Source organism: Mus musculus, chromosome 5 (genome assembly GCF_000001635.26).
Source record: "Mus musculus strain C57BL/6J chromosome 5, GRCm38.p6 C57BL/6J".
Lineage (NCBI taxonomy): Eukaryota > Metazoa > Chordata > Mammalia > Rodentia > Muridae > Mus > Mus musculus.
This window is the reverse complement of record NC_000071.6, coordinates 114,551,065-114,559,971: the sequence shown is the minus strand read 5'-3', so window position 1 is coordinate 114,559,971 and position 8,907 is coordinate 114,551,065. Positions and strand designations below refer to the sequence as shown.

Genomic DNA, 8,907 nt, shown 5'->3' with positions numbered 1-8,907 from the left:
CTTGTTAGGACCTAACCAACAGGGAGAGGAGTTTTGATGAGGGATGGGAAATATCAGGTTGGCCTGTGGATGTGTTAGGGGACACAGGAAGAGGTGCCCACTGTGGGTGTCACCATTCCCTAGAAAGGGGATCTGGGATTGTGTTAAGACCTGTGGAAGCAAGCAGAGCTCTCACCAGCAAGCCTCTCTCTCTCTCTCTCTCTCTCTCTCTCTCTCTCTCTCTCTCTCCCCTTTCTGATAGATGGAGTGGGACCAGGTTGCATTTGTCAATCCCAACAGAAGAGAAGCCAAGATACTCCCTCACCAGAAGTCGCCCTCCCTACCCATCAGCCATCTGTCAGAGCCCCTGTAGGTGGCCTTGTTTATTGTTTGCCTCACCCAGCTACCCTGCTTTCCCAGTTCTGGGTCAGTAGGTCAGTATTTGCTGGAGTTGGAAAAGGTTCAGGGGCTCTGAGAAGAGGGCAGAGTTAGAATGGGAAGTCAGGCTTCATGGTGGGTTCCTCAAAGTTATGAGAACTCTCTGGGAATCCCAGAGACCACAATGTTCCCTATGTTCTCATACTACATCACTGTGGATCACCTGCAGAGAGGGCAAGGCACTTGCCCAAGGTCACACAGCAAATTCGGGACAGAATAGAACTTGAACATAGAGCCCTTTGGAGACATACGGTTCTATTTGGAACACAGCTCTGTCTTGAAGAGAATTCAGAGGCAAGCTCAGGAGGTAAAGAGCTGTGCTGTCTTTGGCTAGAGATGTCTACTGAGTCCAGGAACTGGCAGCTGTGTGTGTGTGTGTGTGTGTGTGTGTGTGTGTGTGTTATTCCTGTGTTAAAGTTTCTGAGTTTAGAAGCACACAGGGCTTAGCATTGATATGCCTATAAGAACAGCCCTCTTATAGATTCCTGTATGAGATAGCCAATTTCCCTGGGCCTTAATTTGCACAACTGGAAACTGGGGGTATTGGCCGCAGCCTTGGCCATCTCAAGACAATAATGAGAAAACAGGAACAGGGCCATTATAACATACATGTGAAAATGACAATCACAGACCCTTGGGGTCACTGTGACCAGCCACCCCCAGGTTTCATCTGCAAACCTAACACAAGTCATGGAGAAGATTCACTAGCTGGGTGACGGGTGTAGATTTTGGTGACGTTGGCCTTGCTCAAGGTCATGGGAAGGTGGAGCTGGAATTTGAGCCTTCCTGGGTCTCTTATCCAATAAGTGTTTCCAACTTTGCTAGAGGCTTTCAGTAACCAGACAGAGGCTGGAAGTGAGGGTGGTCCCTGCCCGACCCCCCAGCTAGGCGCTGGTGTCTGCAGGCCAGGCCTGTGAGTGGCAGAGAGATTTCCAGGGGATTAAAGCCAGCTGCTACACCTCCCCTCTGACCGGGAGAGGCCAGTGGGTCCTAAGCCCTCCTGGCAGATTTCCTTCAGTATAAAAAGTTATTGACTTATCAAGGTTAAAATACATTCTGCGCAGGCCAATAAACCAGGGATAGGGCCGCGTCCTGGCTGTCAGCGTAGCCTGGTTTTCATGGCAACGGGCCCTCTCTGTGCATTAAATGTTCTGTTGTGCAAAGTTCAGGCGCTACATAAACAGGGAGTTAACAGCAGAGCTAGAAATCAATGTCTGGCCAGGCATGGCCTGGAGAGATAGCATTGATTGGTCCCTTTTGCTGTCCTCCTTGTCGATAGGCCAGTCCCTTCCTGGCCAGTCCCTGGGGGGCGGGGGGAGTCCCAACTCACAGCTCAGACCCAGAGTACTCCAGGAGAGCCTCTCCCTTGCCCCTCTCTGCCTGGGATCCAGCTGTGAGGGGCTCTGCTAAGCTGTGTGCTAAACCCACTGTTGTTCAGAGATACTTTCTACTGCCTTAAAATGTACTGTGCCCGGTTAATGGAGAAGGCATTCTGCCACCCTGCAAACATTTCTACTCCATTGCTGCTGGGTCATAAAAACTATGGACAGCAACGTGTACCCAACTGCGAGTCTGACAAAGTAGGATCTGAACCCAAACTGGCTATTTGACCTTGGGACAGTCACTCCATTTCTCTGAGCCCCTGCTTAGTCGTCTGTTCTCACGAAGCTATTGTCCAGTGGGAACAGCTTCTGGTCCGCAGCACTAAAAAGGAAAAAAAGAAAATAATTAAAGAACGCACACCAAGTGGTCAGATGCTGGCGTAATGGCTTGGCGGTTAAGGGCTTGCTGTTCCTCTAGAGCACCTGGTTCGATTCCCAGCACCCATGTGGCAGCTCCCAACTGTCTATAGCTCCAGTTCTAAGGGATCTGATACCCTCTCCTGGCTTCTGTGAGCATGAGGGACATGCATACTGCACAGTCCCATATAGGCAAAACACATGAAAACAAAACCCAGCATCAGCCTGGCGGCAGGGGTGGCTCACAGGACAGAGGAGGGCAGAACCCTGGGAGCCAAGAGGGATGGGTATTAGCAGTCAGGTCTCAGCTCAGCCATTGCCTGTGTGAACTCAGGGAACCTCGACATCACTCTGGGTGGTGACATCACTAACTCTACTAGAAGGCTCTCCCAAGAGCCTTGGGATTGGGCTAGACCCACCGAAGGTGCAGATACAAAGTTATCAAAGCTGGACACAGGCACACAGTGTAACACCCAGGAGACTGAGGCAACACCCAGGAGACTGAGGCAGGAGGATCATGACTTCCAGGCCAGCATGGTCTACACTGAGACCCTGACTCTGGAAAAAAAAAAAAAAACCAAAAAACAAACACCAAATAAACAAAAAACCAAACCAGGGTTGAAGAGATGGCTCAGTGGTCAGAAGTACACACTGCTCTTGTAGAGACCTGAGTTGAGTTCCCAGCAATCCTGCCAGGAAGCTCACAACTGCCTGTAACTCCAACTTGAATAGACTCAACACCTACATACATACTCATAATTAAACATAATTTTTTTTTCAAGATAGGGTTTCTCTGTATAGTCCTGGCTGTCCTGGAACTCACTCTGTAGACCAGGCTGGCCTCGAACTCAGAAATCTGCCTGCCTCTGCCTCCTGAGTGCTGGGATTAAAGACATATGCCACCACTGCCCAGCTAAACATAAATCCTAAGAAAACAAAATCAACTTAAAGTGACCTATTGACTCTTTTCCCAGTTTTCTAACCTTAGCTCCGTCCACTTTCCTGTGCTAAGAAATATAATGGCTTTCCATTTGAAAGGGTGAACTTAAGAGAAAAAGCTCTTTTTTTTTTCTTTTGCACTGAAGTAGTCCAGATCCACTTCCGGGATGCAGCCCAGGTATACAGTAAGCACTCAATACATGTTTGTAGAGCAGTGTTAAACTCCTCAGGACAGTTTGCCAGTTCCCCACTGATTGGACATGGGGTAGCCCAGAGACTAGGGGTCGTGGTATGTTGGGGCACCCAACCACAGCGGATGTGGGCGGAGACAGCAAACTGGTTGCAGAAAACCAAGCTGCTTTTGGGAGCACTGCCCAGCGGGCTATTTCTTTTCCAGGACGGCAAAGTGGCGAACAGCTCATTGAGTAAGCACAGGGCACGGGGAAGCTGGCTTCTTCCCTGTAGAATTTCCTGTCTACTTCGAGGCAGGGGGCAGGGTGTGGCAGGATAGGAGCAAAAGAAGGACGGCACCCACATCCCTAAATGGCTGTGAAAGAAAGCTACCCACATGCCCACCAGTGATCCTGGCTATGAACTGTTCTTCGGTAAAATCCGGAAGCTGTGGGGTCCACCCGCAGAAGTAGCTGGCGCTGTCTGTACCACTTTCTACAACACCACAGCACACCACGCAGCTTCCAGGACATCCTCATCTGAGAAGGCTGAGACAGTAAAAAAATGTTAATGGCAGGTACCTGGGTCATTGTAAATGCCTTTTGATTTCTCTGTGTGTTTGAATAAGCAATACTTGTACTTCCAAATTCTTTCTACAAACATTAGGATTTTAGAAAGATGTCTTGAGGACCAGAAGTTATTGGCAGGGCTCGGTAGAGGTTGACAAAAGAGATGGCGTTTGGGGTCCGCAGCCGTCCTTCCCTACCAGCTGCCTCAAGAACATGTTCAAGTTCATCACTGGACTTGGCATTTGATCTTTCTTTTTTACTTTTTTTTTTTTTTTTTTTTTTTTTTTTTTTTTTTTGAGACAGGGTTTCTCTGTGTAGTCCTGGCTGCCCTGGGACTCACTCTATAGACCAGGCTGGCCTCAAACTCTGAGATCTGCCTGCCTCTATCTTCTTCTGAGTGCTAGGATTAAAGGCATGTGTCACCACCACCTGGCTGTTATTTATTTATAAATTTTATTTTTATTTTAATATAGTAGCATTTGGAGCACATGGGTGCAGTGCCTGTGGTGGCCAGAAGAGGGCATCAGATCTCTGGGAACTGGAGTTCCCAGGTTGTCAGCTGCCATGTGGGTGCTGTGAACTAAACCCAAGTCCTCTGTGCGTGCAGCCAGTGGAGATGAGTCCTGGGTTCAGGGCCCCTCAGCATATCTGCTGTATGTGGTGGCATGTGTCGTGAATCCCAGGACATGCAAGCAAGAGGACCACAAATCCAAGGTCATCCTTGGCTGCACAGTGAACTTGAGGCCAGACTGTGCTACCTGAGACCCTGTCTCAACCAATCAACTAACCACCCAACCAACTAACCACCCAACCAACTTACCAACCAACCAACTTACCAACCAACCAACCAACCAACCAACTAACCAACTAACCAATCAACAACCAACTAACCAACCAACCAACCAACCAACCAACCAACCAACCAGCTAACCAACCAACCAACCAACAAAAATCAACCCTGTTATTTCACTAATAAGAAAATTGAGGCCCAAAGCAAGGAAGAGTGTGGCTGGAAGTATCTCCTCATAAATTAAGACTGGCTGTGGCTCTTGTAGGTTCTCTACATGACCTGACCCTGGGGACCACCAGATACCATGTAGATCTCCCCCAACTCCCCCATCTCATCCCCCCTCATCCCCTGCCACACACACCTGCCAGAACCCTCCATTTTGACTTCAGTGTACATGAACTTATGTGATACTATCTATCCCAAAGCACCCTGGAGGGAGGGCTGGCGACAGAGCCTGGGTGTGTCCCGAGAGCCAGGCTCTGAGTCGCCACCTCAGCTCATCAATTCTAGCACAGTGGTACCAAGTCCTGGGATCCTCTCTGGAGCTGCAGAGATACACACTCACCATTCCTGTCTACAGGGCCCTCAGCACACACCAGAAGGATATCACTTCATCCCATGGAAACAATCCACATGACCCTGAACAGGTCCGTCACCTCTTACAGCCTCAGTTAAAACAAGGCTGTCCATGGTGCCAACTGATAATGTGTGTTCCATTTGGCAGAGAGCTTAGTACAGAGAGATGGTGATGGTGGCCTCTTCCCTAGACCTCGAACCACAAGAGAAGGTCTCTGTCCGCTCTGGTCCGTTTCAGGAAGGCAGGGCTTTGGGTTTGAATCCTGGACTCATCATTTAGTAGCTGTGTGACATTGAACCTCTCCCTCTCTGTCTAAAATACAACAGCTTTAATGGTAAATGCCTGGCCTGGTGGTGGTGGTGTGTTGATTTTATGCATGAAAGCATTCACAGTGCTTGGCTCACAGATAACACTCAGTGAGTCTTAAGGACCGGTACCAATGCTGTGATGAGCAGAGCCAACCCTGTTGGTGGATATAGGCCTCATGACGGGGTGGGGGTGGGAGGGGACCTAATGTCTGTATGCTAACTGGACCCATTGGGAAGCAATGCTGAGTGTTGGCTTGGATTAGCCTAGGTGAGAATGATGCTCCAATCCATTAATGATGCCTGCTGTGGTCAAGAAAGGGAGAGGAGGCGAGGCGTGCTATCCAGAAGCCAGTCCCAAGATACCTCAAGCCCGCTCCCTGGGGAACCAAGGCTTCGAATGGGACCGAGACTCACCCAGGACCACGCAGGCTATCGGAAACCAGGCCAGCTTCTCTGCTGCCTTGCCAGGCCCTGGTCTTTGTCATTTGATCCTGTGGAGAAAAGTCATTATTTCCCCATTACATCTCCCAGCCTGCTTTCTGGAAGGGAGTTAATTGATTTAAACTTTTCCAGAATGACAGCCCCTCCCCCTCAATGCTATTGTGACTGTTCCTGGGAAATGACTAGACTGGGACCAACCGTGCTGGCAAACACAGAGGTCTCCCGGGAGCCCAGGAGCTGCGTGAGGGGGGTGGGGTGGGGGCACAGGGGTGGAAAGTGTGGTTTCCCCTGGGGCCACCCTTGGGAACCTCTTCTGTGAGTGACAGCTCATTGTGCTAGTGTTGGCTCCTTTGGTGGAACCTGCCTTCCACTGAACTACACACTACTATGTGCTATGCGGGAATTTCCACTTAACGTGGTTTACAGATGGGGAAACTGAGTCACAGGGAGGCTATCAACACTGCCAGGTCCTGGATTCCTTGTCACCATACAAAGTCACAGACTAGAGTGTGGCTAAGGCTCTGCTTGACCACTGAGCCCCCTTGACCACTGAGCCCCACCCCCCAGGGCAGAATGGATGTTCCCCACACTTAGATGAGCCACAGTATCAACCTTTGACCCTACCAAGGCAAAGTGGGCAAAAGGGGCTCGGAGCCCCGCCAGCCTAGCCAGCGTTGCCAGCCGATCCATCTTCCTGCTGCAGTATTTATTTACGCACCCCATTTAATCAGGATATGCCATAATTAGCGGCAGATTCGTGCCTCCTGCCCGAGGTGTTATTTATCCTGGGTTTTGAGCAGCCACTTTCCCCTGTGGAGTGTTTGCTGGGCCCGGATTTCAATCAGATGGGGGCCATGGTGAAGCTGTCCCCAGGGACCTCATGGTGGCACTGCCTGCCCCCACCTCAGAGTGATAAATGAGGTCGGAGACGGCAGAAGCTGCAGGGTTGCTGGCTGAGAGGGGAAGGGGGTGTTCGTGCCAATCCCGGGATCCTGCCACAGTGGTACTGCCCCTCCCCCCAGTACCAAACAATAGCCTGGCATCCCTAGCCCAAGCAGATGTGTGTGAGATGACACCATGACATGGCCACAGTGTGACTGGCCCAGCATAGGTGACATCTGTGTATAGATGGGGAATTCTCTATGGTTGGGGTCTCCAAGGCCTTGAGATTGAGGAGCAATCCTGTACCCACAATCCCTGAGGCCTTGGGGATCGTTTTATTTCATTTATTTACTTCTTTTGTTTATTTTGAGATAGGGTCCAGCTATGTGACCCAGGCTGGCCTTGGACTTTAGGTCACCTGCCTCTGCCTCCTGAGTGCCGGGATGACGGGGACTGGCTACCAGAGCTGGCTTAGGTCTAACCTTAGTCAATGTCAAAGCCCACGAAGGACATGACTGGAGGACGTGTGGCAGGTTTGGACCCGTGGCCTGGTAGGGAAGGAAAGGAAGATGAAGACAAGCCTTCCCTGGCCTCCCGAGCTCTCTGAGATCCTCACGCTTCTGAGGTCTCTGTCTGCTCAGGTGTAACAAGGGAAGAGAAGCAAGAGCCACCTCCCATGTTGACACAATGTCACCAGCACGCAGCAAATGCCAGATGGGTACACATAAACATTATAATTGGCAGATTTAGAAGGTTACTTTGGGCTGGAGAGATGGCTCAGTGGTTAAGAGCACTGGCTGCTCTTCTAGAGGTCCCGAGTTCAATCCCAGCAACCCCATGGTGGCTCACAACCATCTGTAATGGGATCTGATATCCTATTCTGGCATGCAGGTGTTCATGCCAATAGAGCACTCATCCACATAAAATAAACAAACAATTCTGTTTTAAAAGTTATTTTTGTGCCGATCTCTGCTTTCTAGATAGGACATCGGGGTGCCCTCGGGAAGGACCTCCGGCATCCAAGGCTCTGTGGTGGCCTTCCCTTTCCCTTGGCAGCAACTCTGGGAATAGGCACGGGATTCTGAGTTCTCAAGGTGCCTCTGCTAACTAGGAGCAGACATCTGCAGGGACCTGAGTGTGGGCCTGGCAAGCAGAGGGTCCCTGTCAGATGTCACAGAGAGCCCAGGGGTGGTTAGCTGGGGTCAGGCTGTCCCAGACCTGCCGCAGCAAAGACACCAGGACTCTGGTGGCTTCTGTGTTATGGAATTCTCAGCTCTGGACACTAATTCACTCCCTTTGGGAATAGCTTGGGCAGGAAGCCTGGGGGTGGCGGGGAGTCAGGTGGGGTAAGGTGGGAAGCCAGCAGGGTGCTGGGATACTGGCCTGGTTGCAGCCAAAAAGATTGATGTGGGACCAGTCCTACCTGGGGGTGATCCAGCCTTCCTGTGACCGGGTGTTTCTCATCTTTAAATTGGTTTGGGTGTCATCCTGAAGCCACTTTCTACAACTGAGGATGGTGACCTTCAGAAGTCCCCAGCTAGGAAGTCCCAGGGCTCAAATTCTAATGTCAGCAGTTCCCAAATTCATGGTCCTCAGTCAAGTCAGGAGCTTCGTACTGGAACGGCACTGGGGAGTGTTTGTTGATTGACTAAGAGAATGAAGAAGGGAAGGAATGATTTCATGGAATGTGCAACTCAGACAGGACACCTAGGGAGGGGAAAGGACTTCAGAGTCCAACCCCAGGTCTCTGGACACCTGTCCCCCTCGGCCTCCCGTGGGTCCCCACCCCCTCCACCCCATTCCTGTTCCCTGTGCTCAGCCAGGAGGAGGAGCAGAGCAGGAGAGAAGGCTGACTTCCTGTCTTCTTTCCTGCCCACACTTTGTGACTTATTGTTTAACTTTAGAGGCCCCTCTGCTTTTATGAGGGTTATTTATAAAGCCTGGGGCTTTGATGTGCAGCATAAAAAAAAAGCAAACTCCTGTGTCAGAAAATGTCACAGGGATTAGGGGAGCCTTTGAAGTCCCTTCCTGGCTGGCAGCGGCTGCCCTGCCGGCCCTACAAAAGGCCTCCAAG

The 8,907-nt window shown here is 50.7% G+C and overlaps 1 long non-coding RNA gene across 1 annotated transcript; it reads right to left on the bottom strand.

The window, feature by feature from the left end:
• Positions 1-351: 351 nt before the first annotated feature.
• On the bottom strand, positions 352-8,683 carry Gm13790. The gene is made up of 4 exons (XR_387591.4): positions 8,257-8,683; positions 5,925-6,001; positions 3,664-3,814; positions 352-2,121 (listed from the first exon to the last, which is right to left on the bottom strand). It is a non-coding gene; the product is annotated as a predicted gene 13790 (long non-coding RNA).
• Positions 8,684-8,907: the final 224 nt, after the last annotated feature.